This window comes from Lissotriton helveticus, chromosome 5_1 (assembly GCF_964261635.1).
Source record: "Lissotriton helveticus chromosome 5_1, aLisHel1.1, whole genome shotgun sequence".
Classification (NCBI taxonomy): domain Eukaryota; kingdom Metazoa; phylum Chordata; class Amphibia; order Caudata; family Salamandridae; genus Lissotriton; species Lissotriton helveticus.
This window is the reverse complement of record NC_136065.1, coordinates 88,079,554-88,094,846: the sequence shown is the minus strand read 5'-3', so window position 1 is coordinate 88,094,846 and position 15,293 is coordinate 88,079,554. Positions and strand designations below refer to the sequence as shown.

Genomic DNA, 15,293 nt, shown 5'->3' with positions numbered 1-15,293 from the left:
GCAGTATAGCCACATGCAGCATTACCACATGCAGCATTACCACATGCAGCATTACCACATGCAGCATTACCACATACAGTATTACTGTTATATTCCATACAGGTTCCATAATATAGGTCCCGGTAACTTCATTAGCCTTCACCTATATTCATCTCTACATTACACTCGTCACGGTTTACAGGGACTGACCTCTTACCTAGATACGACACTGCGTTCAGAACACGGATTTTCCCTGGATCGAGATCTCATACATTATGCATGAGGATTCTTGGAAGCGCAGCAGGATGACCATCTCCTGTAAAATATCTATGTATAAAGTTCATGCCCGACGTCATTCTTAGGCCGACACAGTAATATAGCGAGGTAGGACCGCTGGGGAGACCTAGGGGTATATATACATCACATCTTGTTAAGATAGATCAGAGGAGACCGAGACTTCCCGGCCGACACACTGACCAGAGACACTGAGGTTCCTGCATGCAGACACTCCAGCTAGCAGTGGTCTAACATCCCTTGCGGGGTGACCAGCTCAAGACGAGGGCGGGGTCCCATAGTCTCTCACTTCAGGTAATGGGGTCGACTAAATCCTAGAGGGATTCTTGGCTTAACACCTATACACATGCTAGGTACATTTAGGCACAGCTAGTTAGGGAAGCATCGTAGGAGTATGCATCTTTTTATCATGTGTTTTATATACTCGTATGTATTCATGATCATTGTAAAACGGTAGAGCTATACCATCCCTTTACCTTTTTAGCACTGCTAATCATTTATATCTTATACTGTCTAACGGTTGTTGCAGTTCATCTACTTTACACCAGAATAACAACTGTTCAATAAATACTTATTGAAAACGTCCAGCCTGTTTATTCTGTGTATATCTCTGAGACAGACTAATAAGCACGAGTGACTGTGCGACAAGTAGTATATTGTTTGCACGGTCCCGAGGGATCAGGGTTGTCATGTTCGATGGTTGCCAAGAACTATTCTCTCCTTGGTAAGAGGAGATTCTAGTGGCACTGTGAGCTAGTTGGTACAAAAAGCCAACATGCCCGGTGGGGGTGTTCAGAATCAGTCCGACACCAGTCCTACAGTGTATGTTGTCTTAACGTTCAGATACTGGATAATTATTATAGGAACTACACGACATTACCTAATGCAGTATAACCACGTGCAGTATAACCACGTGCAGTATAACCACGTGCAGCACAACCACGTGCAGCACAACCACGTGCAGCACAACCACGTGCAGCACAACCACGTGCAGCACAACCACGTGCAGCACAACCACGTGCAGCACAACCACGTGCAGCACAACCACGTGCAGCACAACCACGTGCAGCACAACCACGTGCATCACAACAACGTGCATCACAACAACGTGCAGCACAACAACGTGCAGCATAACAACGTGCAGCATAACAACGTGCAGCATAACAACGTGCAGCATAACCACGTGCAGCATAACCATGTGCAGCATAACCACATGCAGCATTACCACATACAATATTACCTAATGCAGTATTACCAAATGCAGTATAGCCACATGGAGCATAACTACGTGCAGCATTACCACATGTAGCCTTACCACTTGCAGTATAGCCACATGCAGTATAGCCACATGCTGTACCACTGCACCAGATATTAGCAGGGGTACATTCTGCTTTGGAAGAAATTATAGAAATTGTAGCAAGAAAATGACAAATGGAATTTATGAATTATCTGCAGACATCAGTGCAGCAGTACTCTACTGTTGTCTTGTATGTTGTGTGTGCCTGCATGGCATGAGTGCAGATGTGCATGATGCGACAGGACTGCTGTGGTTGCAAGGTACGAGTGTAGACTGTGAAGGAAGATCTTATAAACTATGTGCGGGCAATAGGTCAGTGTAGGTTTGTTGGACCCGACCTCGTAGCGTGGTCCTCCCTGACCCGTAATGACTCCCCCCTGACCCGTGCACATCCCCAGGGCCCTGATTCACCCGACCATTCCCTCCATGACCCACATCCACGATACTGGGCTTCCCCGTCCTTCCCCCTCCATCTTCCTGATACCCGAGGCCCAGTGCCCCTTCCCCTGCACCTAAGATGGCCGCCGACGGTCCCAGCACGACCTCGGCCCTAGACGCGCCATAACCGGCTGGGGGGTAGAGCGCTCCCTGTGAGTGAGAGAGGGAGGAGTAGTGCGATCACACCTCCCACCTCCCCTCGAGAGATGAGTTTTGATCGCCCATCCGGCCTCCCTGAGGGCTGGCTCCAGGCCTGCGGCGTGTCTGGAATCCCTCCAGACCCAACTTGAAAGGATGAAAGGGGCCGCCTAGGAGGAACCCCCAACAAACGGCCCCCAGGCGCTAAGACCTCCGCCTGAGAGGACTCTGGACATCAAAGAGGAGCAGCCCTATATCAAGGGTCGCTCTGGGACGATCAAGTTAGTTGTATCCTGGAACTACGAGAGCCCTGCTGACATCGACGCGGCTCCTACCCGGCAGAGAAGGACTTCTGCCCGAATCCATCTGAGCCCTGCTGACATCGTCGCGGCTCCTACCCGGCAGAGAAGGACTTCTGCCCAAATCCATCTGAGCCCTGCTGACATCGTCGCGGCTCATACCCAGCAGAGAAGGACTTCTGCCCGGAACCATCTGAGCCCTGCAGACATGGTCGCGGCTCCCTTGCAACCTTGAGAACCCCTGAGCCCTTCTGATTCGATCGCGGCTCCCTAAAGACCGTAAGAACTGCCTTATCCTTGCTCGAGCCCTGCTGATTCGATCGTGGCTCAGAAGCTATCCTGGTCCGGCTGGACCCAAGATCTACTCGTATCCCCCAGCTCGAGGATTGAGAGCTGTGCACCGGATACGCACCCGCATCGAACTTCCATTTTGCCTGAGAGATAAAGAATACGTTCTCTTGAAGCCTACGGTGTGGTGTCCCTTTGTCGAGTGGAGCTAGCTTAGAGCGTGTGATCCTAGATTCGAGATCCTCTCCCCGAGGGGTCTTCCGCCAGTGCTCGGCAGCGTTCCTAGGAGAGGGGGGGTCACAGGGTGGTCAGGCACATATTCTGGCCTTCCCTGGGATAGCCTTTCTAACAAGGTTTATGAGCTAGGTCACTGTAAAGCATGCAATAGGTCAGTGTAGATATATGTGATAGATCAGTTGCTGTACATGCGACAGAGCAGTGTAGGTACATGCAATAGATGTGAGCAGGTGCATGTGCAAGGCCAGTGTAGGTGCGTGCGCTAGGTCAGTGTAGGTGCATGTGCTGTAGGTCAGTGTAGATGCATGCGTTAGGTCAGTGTAGGTGCATGCGTTAGGTCAGTGTAGGTTCATGTATAAGGCCAGTGTAGGTGCGTGCGCTAGGTCAGTATAGGTGCATGCGCTAGGGCAGTGTAGGTGCATGCGCTGTGTCAGTGTAGGTGCTTGCGCTAGGTCAGTGTAGGTGCATGCGCTGTGTCAGTGTAAGTGCATGTGCTACGTCAGTGTAGGTGCATGCGCTGTGTCAGTGTAGGTGCATGCGCTAGGTCAGTGTAGGTGCATGCGCTGTGTCAGTGTAAGTGCATGTGCTACGTCAGTGTAGGTGCATGCGCTGGAACATGGAATGTGTTATGCCGTAAATATCGAATTCTGAGCTAATTTCCCATTCAATAGTGAAACTCTCAGAATGTCCATTCTAGCAGTATCATTAATGTGAGGTGTGAAATTACCGCAGCTGAATTTCTGATAAACTGAGCATGAATGTCCAAGTGGGAAGAATGATTTAAACTCAGGAAATGCAGCAGCACATATACAGAATGGAGAGAAGTAAACTTGTAGAAAAATCTGGAAAAGACAAAGTTTACAGAAACAAATCAAGTAATTGTACCCTGATTTGAGTGCCCTTTACCATTAAATACCATACCATACCATTCTATCCCATGTTATACTATGATCCCACCCCATAGCGCACCACACAATCCCATCATAACGTTCCATACCATACCACCATAACAACCCATAACATAGAATTCCATACCACACCATGCGATCGCATCCCTTCCTATCCCATACCATACCACCATAACATTCCATACCATACCATACATAACATACCATTCCATAGCACACCACACTATCCCATACCACACCTCACCATAGTCATGAACAGTAATATACAAAGCTCGTCATCACAAGGATATTTACCTTTATAACGCTTCACTGCCATCTCTGGGCACTGAATCTTCATATTATCACACCTATAATAACACACACATCATCTTTGTATTAAAGAGCAATGACAGCTACAGGAACAAAGGATGAACATCACATAAGACCCGTATTTCAAATAAGATTCAGTATTAAGAGCAGCGCCAGAGACTAGAGCTCAGTGTGAGTTACTGTTCATACACAACAGTCAAAGTTCTAATGATATCCAACAGTACATTCAATATCTTATGACAGGATGGGGGTGTTCTAAGGCAGATAGCTCAGTGAGACAAGTGTGCTTCATATGATGCAATGTAGTGGCACCAGTGGGTCTTCTAGGAGCGGCGGTAAGCTCAGTGAGAGGGGCTGACTAACAGGTTCCATCTGCTCCTGGTGGAGTCTCGAGTATATACTTAATAAATACCTTCTTAAGTGGGGTCCATGTGAATTCCTGCCAGCGCCCACAACACAACACTGCCACACCCAATCCCTGCCAGTGTAAACCGTGTCACCATTCCTCTATAACCAAGATGTTAGGTTAGCCTTAGTGGGATATATAAGGAAGATTTGGACCCAGACCCCTGAGTAATGAAAAACTGGTTGCAAAACAAAACTTCCAATGTTTTACAGAACAGCATAGTTTAGGCCTTAGGGGAAGGATCACAGAGGAAGAGATAAGGGAACAGGTTAGGAGGCTCAGTAAAGGGAAAGCAGCAGAGCCAGACGGGATCACACTGGAATTCTATAAAAATGTGTTAAACTCTTTGGTCCCTTTCTGGGTATCTTATTTTAATGAGATCAATCTGGAGGGCTGTTAAATTCTACCTTCCCTAATATCAGGCAACTGTGGTTATGATCTTTAAGCCGGGTAAAGATGCTAGTTTAGCAGATTCCTACAGACCTATATTGTGATTGAACTATGAATACAAAATGATCAAAGGAATCTTGGCTAAGAGTTTGACAGATGTCTCGCAAACGTTGATCCATTTTGATCACAGGGGTTTGTGTCGACAGACAGCTGAAAGAATGAACCCATTGACTTATCTGTGCGAATGATACGGCCGAGGCATTTAATCTCCTGTTGACAATCACAAGAATTGATGCTGCTTAAGCTTTTGATAGCTGTATTTGGGTCTGTCTTTGGGAGGTATTGCAGAATTATGATTTCAGCAAGAATGTTATTGGGAGTTGAACAAATGTTATGTAAGGTGCCGGTGATGGAGCAAGGTGGAAAAATCAAAATTTTGTATACCCCTTGTAAAGTCAATGTTCCATAACAATAACAGTTACTAATGGTATGTTGTGAAAAATAATCAACCATAGTATAAGTTGCATACATTTATACACGTGGGAATACTAATTTAGCCTGCATGAAGCAATATAATTAACTAATTTGTATTGTTATTGTGATGTAAATTAATGCACAGCTTAAATATAAACAAAAGCAGCTTAAATGTGCTTATTGTACACGTTATTGTGCCAAACAGTCTTCGGATATGTAAGTATAAAACACATTTAAGTGGCTTATTTGCTAGGTAACAACTAATGGGGATACATTAATATGGTGGGAGGTAAACAGAAGGGTTTTAGTTCCATATTTAACATGAATTTGTGTTTGTTTCTATGATAGTTCTAAAAGTGGCTCTGAGGCCTAAAGAAACATGGCTGCTCTGGTAAACTGTGAGCAAATGATGAACTGCGCAGGCGTGCTCAAAGCCTGCAAGTGAGAGTGAACTGCCTGTGCTCGGATGGGAAGTTCAAGGCTACAATGACAAGAAAGTCAGGATGGTTGACAAAACTTGGACATTCAAGTGTTCTGAATGTGGGAAAGAATGCGAAGTAACCAGTCGAGGATGTGACTAGGCCAGAGACTGTTTAAACAATACTTCTTTATTAGCTTGCTGATTCACCGTGAACATGATGTTGTAATGGTGAGGAGATGCTCACCCATCCCAAATCTTCCAATCAGAACCAGAGTTGCTGATGTTAGATACTTTTTAGATAGATTAAGTTAGGAAATTAGTGTATAAAGCCCCCTGATTTTGCTTAGAAGGGGTCGCTCTTTCGATTTCATCACGAGGTATCGTTGGATTGAAGATCGATTCCTGGATGTAAGAGACTTTGATTTAATTCCTGTTTTTCTTTGCAGGACTGAATGATAAGGTGAAGGCGTTAGTCAGGGATGTTAGGAGAGAATGAATTTGGAACGATCTGTTCTTTGCTAATCTTTTAAACTGACTTCTGAAATAAATGACTATTTTCCAAGCTCAAATTAAATTATAATTTTTTAATAAAGTTTAAGATTTTTCCGAATAAAGAATTAATAATGCCTAAATGTCAGACATACTAAAAGTTTGCTTTTAATAAAGTGAGGTAAATGGAATGTTAAAAGCTGGTCTTGTAATTTTTCCTACGCCTGATTTTCTTCTTAGCAGATCCATTGCCACTATGGTGGTGTGTCTGAATAAAATTCATGTTTGTTAAAACCATGGTAAATTGTTTAAACTATAGGTGTAAATAAATGACTAGATAAATAGGTTTAGACACTCCGCCAATGTTACAGCATTACTCCTTGGCTGCTTTCACCAGATCCCTGAAATTGAATCAATTGAGTAGAAAAAAGTGTGCAGTGTCATGGGCCCCACTGATGAATGAATGCGTGTTCTGAGGTTTCAGGGAAAAGGTGATGTCGATTTAAAATCATTTTTGGAGTTCCGCTGTAGCACCGGCAGCCAAGATTTTAGTTAATAGCAAACTTACAGCTTCGTTTCAGAAATCAGGGAGAACTAGACAGCGGTGTCCTTTATCATCAATTCTGTTTCGTCTACATATTGAGCTGTTTTCCCAGATGATACGGCAGGATGAGACCATTCTTCCCTTTGAAGCTGCAGGGTTACCAACTGACATAGCACTGTATGCTGAGGACATAGTTCTGTACACATCAAAAGAAGAGCTTTCTGTTCCTAAGCTTGAGATGAATGCCAGAGAATTTGGGGGTCTTCAGGGTATCTAATCTATAAGGGGAAGACTGAGATTAGGAAATGGGCTAAAGAAAAGGTAGGGCTTCAAACCAGATAACAGATGAGATATCTGAGGATTATGGTAACTCAGAGTTTGGAGGAAATATCAGTTGTATACCTAACTAAGGTTCTTATTAACAAATTCACCCGTTGGGAACTCCACATCAATCTTGATTCGCAAATACATAGTCAGGCAAGCACTGGGACCTAGGTTCGAGGTTATTGATTGGCAGGTCACAAGTGGGGTGGCACATAGCCGGCAGACAAGTGCATGGCCAGGAAACCTTAGATCAATCCCACAGATAGGCGCAGAAACACTGCAAGGGTCAAGGGAGATTGGTCCCAATAAAGCACGCATGGCTGGAGAGGGGGTGCGCGCTCCCAAAGAACCATAAAGGCGGATGCCACATGAGTTAGGAACACAGAGCCAATCAGAATACAGCACACACAGTGATCACGCGCTCCCCATGCCAGACATCTGGATACGTTAGCCTCTGGCCGCATTGTGTCCATGCAAGGTCGAGGCCCACCTGGATTATACATTTAAATTAATTTAGGACTCTAGAGGCCTATACTTACAGTCCTCACCATACAAGGAACACAAGAAACATAGTATTGCCTATAATAAACCGTGTACAGGAATTCTACAGATCGATTGTAATTTGAGACAGTCCTCGACCCTATGGCTGTGACTGTTGTCCTGGCTGCTATGTTTTATTAACCCCTTACTCCCCCGCAGCTCTGGGGGGGAGGGGGGGCGCGCACAGGACATTGCTTGATAAGTTCAGCTGGGGCTTGGGGAGGTGGGGTAGGTTTTAGGGGTGGTTGGCTGGTTTTTGGGATCAGGGAAGGGGAGTGGGTTTGGAGTCGTTTTTAGGGGGCTGAGTTTTTGGGCTTAGAGCAGGGGGCAGGAAAGGGGCAGTTTCAGGCCTAGTTAGGAAATCTTGAATGAGTTTTTGCACAATTCCTAATTGAGGAAAATCTGAGCGGAAGTTTCCAGAATGTACATTAGTTTTCTGTGTGTTCAGGGTACCCTTCAGAGGACTTCAGTCAAGTTTTAAAGATATAAATATGTTTGTGAGGACAACATCTCATTTCTGTAGCAATTATTTCAGGACTCCAAGGAGTTTTCCGACGACTTGAAGGATTTATGAAAATGTAAGAGTTTCCTGATGACACAGGGGAGTTTTCCGTCGACTTACACTTTCAAGGGTATCAAAGGAATTTTCTGAGGACTTAACATTATTTTTGGAGGTTGCAAAGTGATTTTACGAGAATCTGAAAGTTTTGTAGCACTTTGTGTGAGCTCAGTAGTGGCATTTACACACTGCGGCAGTGAGACCTGCTCCTTACACACTGAGAGGAGGATAATAAACCAGCCTTACCTGCTTAGGGTGCTTCTGACATCCTGCAAAACAGAGAAACAAACACAGTAAAATCAGTTTCCACAGGAGATGTTAAAGTTATGGCAGTATTTTTAGGAATGAAACACTTAACTATCTATGGTTAGAAAACAGTGACAGGGGTTACATGACGCAGCCATTTTGTGGTATCGCATGACTAAGCACAGAATGTGATATTCTGAATGAGGTCACATGACATAGCAGAAACTGATATTTTAAATGGTAATGACACTGCACAGTGTCATTCGGAATGGAGTCACAAAAACAAAGCACATTCTGATATTCTGAATGGAGTCACTTGAAACGTTGTATGATGTTCTCTACAGGGTCACATGCATGGATATAACTTAGACATTGCAGGGGGTTGGAGCTGCGACTCCTGGATTGCTCCTCGTGAACCCTACCACTGCTTGTGCGACCCTTGACTTCAGAGATAGCAAAATCAGTGCCAAGAAGATCGAGACAGCTTCTCCTTAAGGGAGTCATGCACCACCTGCATTTTCTGCTAATAGTGAATAACAAGTGTATTATTCACTATAAGTGTAATAACAAAATGCTGCACTAGGATCTAGAATAAGAACTTCAGTGGCAGATGTCTCAAGTAAAACATATTTTTCAATGTATGTAGTGTGCATGCTTGTGGGTTACAGTGTGTTTGTGAGTGTGTATGTATTTGTGAGTAGGACTGTGTGAGTAAAAGTGAGTGAGAGTCAGTGAGAGGGAATGAGTGAGAGCAACTAAAAGGTAGTGGGTGAAAATAAGTGAGATTGAGTGTCAATGAGTGTGAGTGAGCCAGAATGAGTGGCAATAAAAGGGAACCCACAAGTGAGAAAGTATGAGTGTGTAAGAGCTAGAATGTGAGTGAGTGTAAATGAATGAGAGGGAATGAGTAAGTGAAAGTGTGAGAGAATGACAGAGTCAGTGCAAGTATGAGTGACCATGTTGGTGTCAGTAAGAATGAGTGAGAGTGACTTAGTCTGAGTGAGAATAAATGAGGGGTTGTGAGAATGAATGATTGAGTGTGGTTGATTTAATGTAAGTAAATGTGAGTGAAAATGTGATGTTATGCTTGCTAGTCTGCCATTGGCCCTTACACACTGAAGGTAATTTGTGGCTTATAGAGGGGCCCATGGAAAAACTCTCGCTGGCATTTGAGAGACAATTGTTAGAATGACATTCACCTGTGAAAGATATTGGCACTGGCATGCTGGAGGGAAATCTTGGCATGATAGGAACCCATTGAAAAATACTGGCACACTGGAGGCAATTGTGGCATGGGGGCATCCATGGCAAAATGCTGGCACTAGCTCATAATTGGAGATGCTTCTTGCCATAAGGGAGGAAAATCATGGCATATTGGGGGAGGGGGGTGCAACCATTAAAACATTCTAGTGCTGATGTACTAGATGTAATTTGACCCAAGGGTACCCTAAGGTATGTGATGGCATTAATTGCAAAATTCTGATACTGGGATATTGTAGGTAATTTGTGGCATTAAGGGGCATGTATTGCATATGAGGGGCACCCCTGATAAAACGCTGGCCCGGCACAATGGAGGTGTCTTTTGACCTAAGGGGCATCCATAATACATTCTGTAAACAATGGGGTGAATTCCTCAAGAGGGTCATGTTGCATTGGCTTGTCACATCTTGAATATAAATGAGTGCTATTTCAGAACTGCTGTTTTTTTAACACATTTCTGTGAAAATGGTGCTTTTTAGTACACTATTAATTAATTAAAAAAAAAAAAAACATTTGTCGGAGGGAGAACGCTCCCCAGTCCCTCCTCCTCCCCTCAAGCACATGAGAAGAAATCTGGTTCAGGGTAAGTATTACATCCTACCACTTTCAAAGATCAGGTCTCCACCATACTATGGATGGTTTCTAAAATGGCCATTGGTCTGTGAGTGTGTGATGTCACTTCCACTATCTCTGGTATTTTGGAGAATCAATGTCCTTGGTGACATGACACAGCAGTGGGTGATATGAATGAGTTCACATGACACAATCTGTGATATTCTGAATGTTATCACATGAACCAGTGAAGTCTACAATTTTCTGAATGAGGCCACATGACACAGTCTGTGATATTCCGAATGGGGTCACATGACACCGCATTGTCTGTTATATTCTAATCTGTGTCACATGACAAAGCACTTGGCGAACTTCACATAATATTACAAGTTATGAATGATTTCCACCCGTAGAGGAGACATTTGTACAAGACCTACATGTGATATCGCACACGGAGAGCACAGCTAGAGTGACAAATGGACACTGGTTTCTACCCATGAACCCTCTGTGTGTCACGCTTTGAATACAGGTATTTGGACCTCTGCAGTGATCTGAGCCTTCCTAATGGAGTCTAATCCACCATAATCTTTGCTATAATTGAGCTACTAGCTATAATCTATAGCGCCTGAACACCTGCGGAGAGAGTGCATGTTGCCTACGTGCTACATGTGGGGGTTAAGGTGAGTATTGAGTGTGTGTCTATTGTGATTTAATGTATGGGGACAGGACTCCATTTTGGATTCCCGGTGTGTGAATTGTACAAATGATGGATGGAGAAAGCCTGCCAGATAGGGAGGTAGATTGTGGAAACCTTCCAGAGGTCTTTGAAGCGGACCAGACGTCTGTGAAAGGAAAGGAATGAGGGGGACAAAGGATGCTCTGAAGGAGCATCCGCTGCCCACTTCCTGCATCCTTCATCCCCAGAAGAGTTAATGCAGTTCTGTGTAGCAGCTGAATGTAAGGCCTCTCTTCTGATTTATGTAAATTAACATACCCAGGCAAAACTGGAGAAAGGCAATGAGTGCAAATAAAAACAATCTAGGCACTTGAAATTATGAAGATATTAAATTTAATATATTGATAAAAAGTTGATAAAGTGCGGATATAGTACATATTTATAGCAAGTATTTTGAATTAAAACAATTTCAAATCTTCGTAAATATGAATAAAACAACAGTATAATTGGTGACCCAATAAATGTGGGAAAACCAGACGGTTTCTTCTCTCTACGCGTTTCGAAACGAGCGTGTCTTCATCAGGACAAAAATCATCTTTAAATGATAATCTGTTGGAACTAGATAGTTTTGGTTGGTTTAAGGTTACCGGTCTGTGGAATTCAGTTAATCCAAATATGTGGAATGCTGAAGTAACTTATGGTTCTTGTACGGCAATAAAGATGGCACGATGGCCGTAGGTAGCTGCAAAGAGACGCTATTCTTATGGTTCCAGCAAAGCAGGCTCTTTCTGTGAACGGTCCTTAATGAAAATGGTTGCTGGCTTGTAGTATTTAGTCCAACAGGTTACTCATTTTCAGTAGGTATTTAAAATCTGCTTTAGTAGTTGTGCGTAACGGACGGCCCGAATTACTTGAGTTACAGCTATTAACTGGATACACGTGGGCTGAGATGCGTGGCCCGATATACTGGACCTTAGAGTGCTGGAGCCAAGTTCTCCTGAATGCTTCCTAGGAAGGAGAACTTGGCTCCAGCACTCTAAGGTCCAGTATATCGGGCCACGCATCTCAGCCCACGTGTATCCAGTTAATAGCTGTAACTCAAGTAATTCGGGCCGTCCGTTACGCACAACTACTAAAGCAGATTTTAAATACCTACTGAAAATGAGTAACCTGTTGGACTAAATACTACAAGCCAGCAACCATTTTCATTAAGGACCGTTCACAGAAAGAGCCTGCTTTGCTGGAACCATAAGAATAGCGTCTCTACAGACCGTAGAAGGAAGGAAGCATTCAGGAGAACTTGGCTCCAGCACTCTAAGGTCCAGTATATCGGGCCACGCATCTCAGCCCACGTGTATCCAGTTAATAGCTGTAACTCAAGTAATTCGGGCCGTCCGTTACGCACAACTACTAAAGCAGATTTTAAATACCTACTGAAAATGAGTAACCTGTTGGACTAAATACTACAAGCCAGCAACCATTTTCATTAAGGACCGTTCACAGAAAGAGCCTGCTTTGCTGGAACCATAAGAATAGCGTCTCTTTGCAGCTACCTACGGCCATCGTGCCATCTTTATTGCCGTACAAGAACCATAAGTTACTTCAGCATTCCACATATTTGGATTAACTGAATTCCACAGACCGGTAACCTTAAACCAACCAAAACTATCTAGTTCCAACAGATTATCATTTAAAGATGACTTTTGTCCTGATGAAGACACGCTCGTGTCGAAACGCGTAGAGAGAAGAAACCGTCTGGTTTTCCCACATTTACTGGGTCACCAATTATGCTGTTGTTTTATTCATATTTACGAACATTTGAAATTGTTTTAATTCAAAATACTTGCTATAAATATGTACTATATCCGCACTTTATCAACTTTTTATCAATATATTAAATTTAATATCTTCATAATTTCAAGTGCCTAGATTGTTTTTATTTGCACTCATTGCCTTTCTCCAGTTTTGCCTGGGTATGTTAATTTACATAAATTGTTGTTCCCTGACCCAGGATTTCTGATCCATTCGCAGGGGGTCCTTGTTATTTACAAATATAGGCCTCTCTTCTGAGCCTTTGCCTCAGATTCATATGTCACGGCACACACAGCTCTACTCTCTCTTCCTGCCAAGATTGAGTGACAAAGACTATAACCTGACCAGTCTGTGCTAAAAAATAAAATGTTAGACCTGCCTGAAACCAGCTCCCGAGAGGGAGCTCTCGAATTTTCATCAACATCTAAAAAACTAGAACAAACACTTGTGAGAAACCCAGGTCACTGTGCCAGGATTTTCTTTGACCAATGTCAAGACCTTCAAGGCACTGATGGAGATAAATATATGAGTTCCAGAGCCAGGATCCCTGATTACCGGCTTACTTACAGGTGAGGGCAACCCAGAAAGGACTCCTGCAAGGAGAGCTGAAGGCTACCTATAGAATAGAGAAGCCGTCTGCTGGAGAGAGGCGGTTGGTGAATTACAACCCCCAAGTGAGAAGCCTGCCTTGGGGAGTCATCAGTCCTTTTGACTGGTGAGTAAGGAGCGGTGCAATGGACTTGGGTCCTAACCCTGCTGACGCCGCTGGATCTACCTTGGTGGAAGAGGCCAACTCACTGAGAAGAAGAGGTACTGGAAGTGTGCCTAGGAGAAGGTACGAGCAGAAGAGGTATTGGAAGAGTGTACTGCAGGAGGAGGTACAAGCAGACGGGGGATAAGAAGACTGCCCTGCAGGGGGAAGAAGTACGGGCAGAAGGGGCATTCGAGGAGTGCGTGTAAGTGGAAGCCATCTAGGAAATTAGATCACAGCTGCCCAGGAAGAACAAAGAACTGTGACCCCCTCTTGTGCAGTTATGGACTTTTGAAGGATCTGCTTGTGTGAAGCTCCCACCAGTTTCCGGATTAATTCATCCCAGAAAGGGGTGAGCTGTTGGAGTGAAGAGGCTGAGATGGGAGACCCTCTATAAAATGTTGGAGAAGAACCAGGCATGAGCAAAGGATTTGGAATATTGGACTTTTTATGATAAGTTGTCTATGACCTGCATGCGGCGTGGCTAAATTACAAGTTCACATTAGTATAGGACTCAAACATACTGTTTAGAGGGTGACACCAGTTAGACAGCTGCCGAATGGAAAGTGCCCTCTTTAAAAATTGAGAATAACTCTGGAGTGTAAACTTTTAAAGAAATAATGGGGAGGTCCTTTGGGTTCAATGTTTACAACCGTGGGATGTGTGTTGGCTGTATTCATTCATAGATCACCCTCCGTGGACCAACATTTGTGATATAATTCCCTGTGACATCTGAGCTTTTAGGAACAGCTGAACATGGGACTACTACAGTATATCATGACCATCAATGACGTAAATGGCGTTTTGCGTTTGATAGGATTCAGAATGTGTCAAAGATAAGGAAAATGCTACTTACCAGTATGCATCTGTTTTTGGCTCATAGAGCTGCAGATTCTCACACTGAGCATTAGATCGCCACCTGGTGTTGGGTTCGGATGCTTGCACCTGGTTGTTGTCTTGGAAGAAGTCTTTGTAGTCACAAGATAGGTGACTCCTCCCTTGGACGATAGTGCGCCTGGGCATCGACTCCATCTTAGATTGTTTTTCGCCATGATGGGAAATGATGGAGTTAGTAGAAACAGAAAAGATGTCCATGTGTGTATATCTAAGTAAGATAGAACTGGAACAGACACAGGTCCCGGGGAGGTGGGTGGGCGTGTGAGAATCTGCAGCTCTACATGCCAAGAACAGATACATACTGGTAAGTAGCATTTTCAGTTCGAGGCATATGAGCTGCAGATCTCACACTGAGCATTGACTATACAGCAGTACCTCCCTTAGCGGTGGTCGCCTGCATCTGTTGCAGTAGTTTAAAAGAGTTTTAAGAACAGCTTGGCCTACAAAAGCTTGCTGTTTGGCTTGTACATCAACACAATAGTGTTTAGTAAATGTGTGTGTTGTAGACCATGTTGCTCCCTTACAGATGTCTTCTAAGGGAATGTTCGATAAGAAAGCCATTGAGGCTACTAGTTTACGAGTGGAATGTGCTCTAGGCGGAATTGTTAATGTACTTTTTGCTTTTTGGTAGCATATCTGTATCCATTTAACGATCCACCTTGCAATCCCCGCTTTAGAAATGGGATTTCCTTTATGTGGTGGAGAGAAAGCTACAAATAATTGTTTTGTTTTATGAAAGGATTTTGTCCTGTCAATGTAATAAAG

General features: G+C 43.9%; 1 pseudogene across 1 annotated transcript in view; it reads right to left on the bottom strand.

The window, feature by feature from the left end:
- The window catches only part of LOC144754186 (E3 ubiquitin-protein ligase TRIM39-like), a 188,911-nt pseudogene that overhangs the window by 83,718 nt on the left and 89,900 nt on the right, over nucleotides 1-15,293 (bottom strand). The window contains exons 4-5 of the transcript XR_013594677.1: nucleotides 8,581-8,603; nucleotides 4,173-4,225 (exon numbers count right to left, since the gene is read on the bottom strand). The product of XR_013594677.1 is annotated as an E3 ubiquitin-protein ligase TRIM39-like (transcript). The remainder of the gene's footprint in view (nucleotides 1-4,172; nucleotides 4,226-8,580; nucleotides 8,604-15,293) is intronic.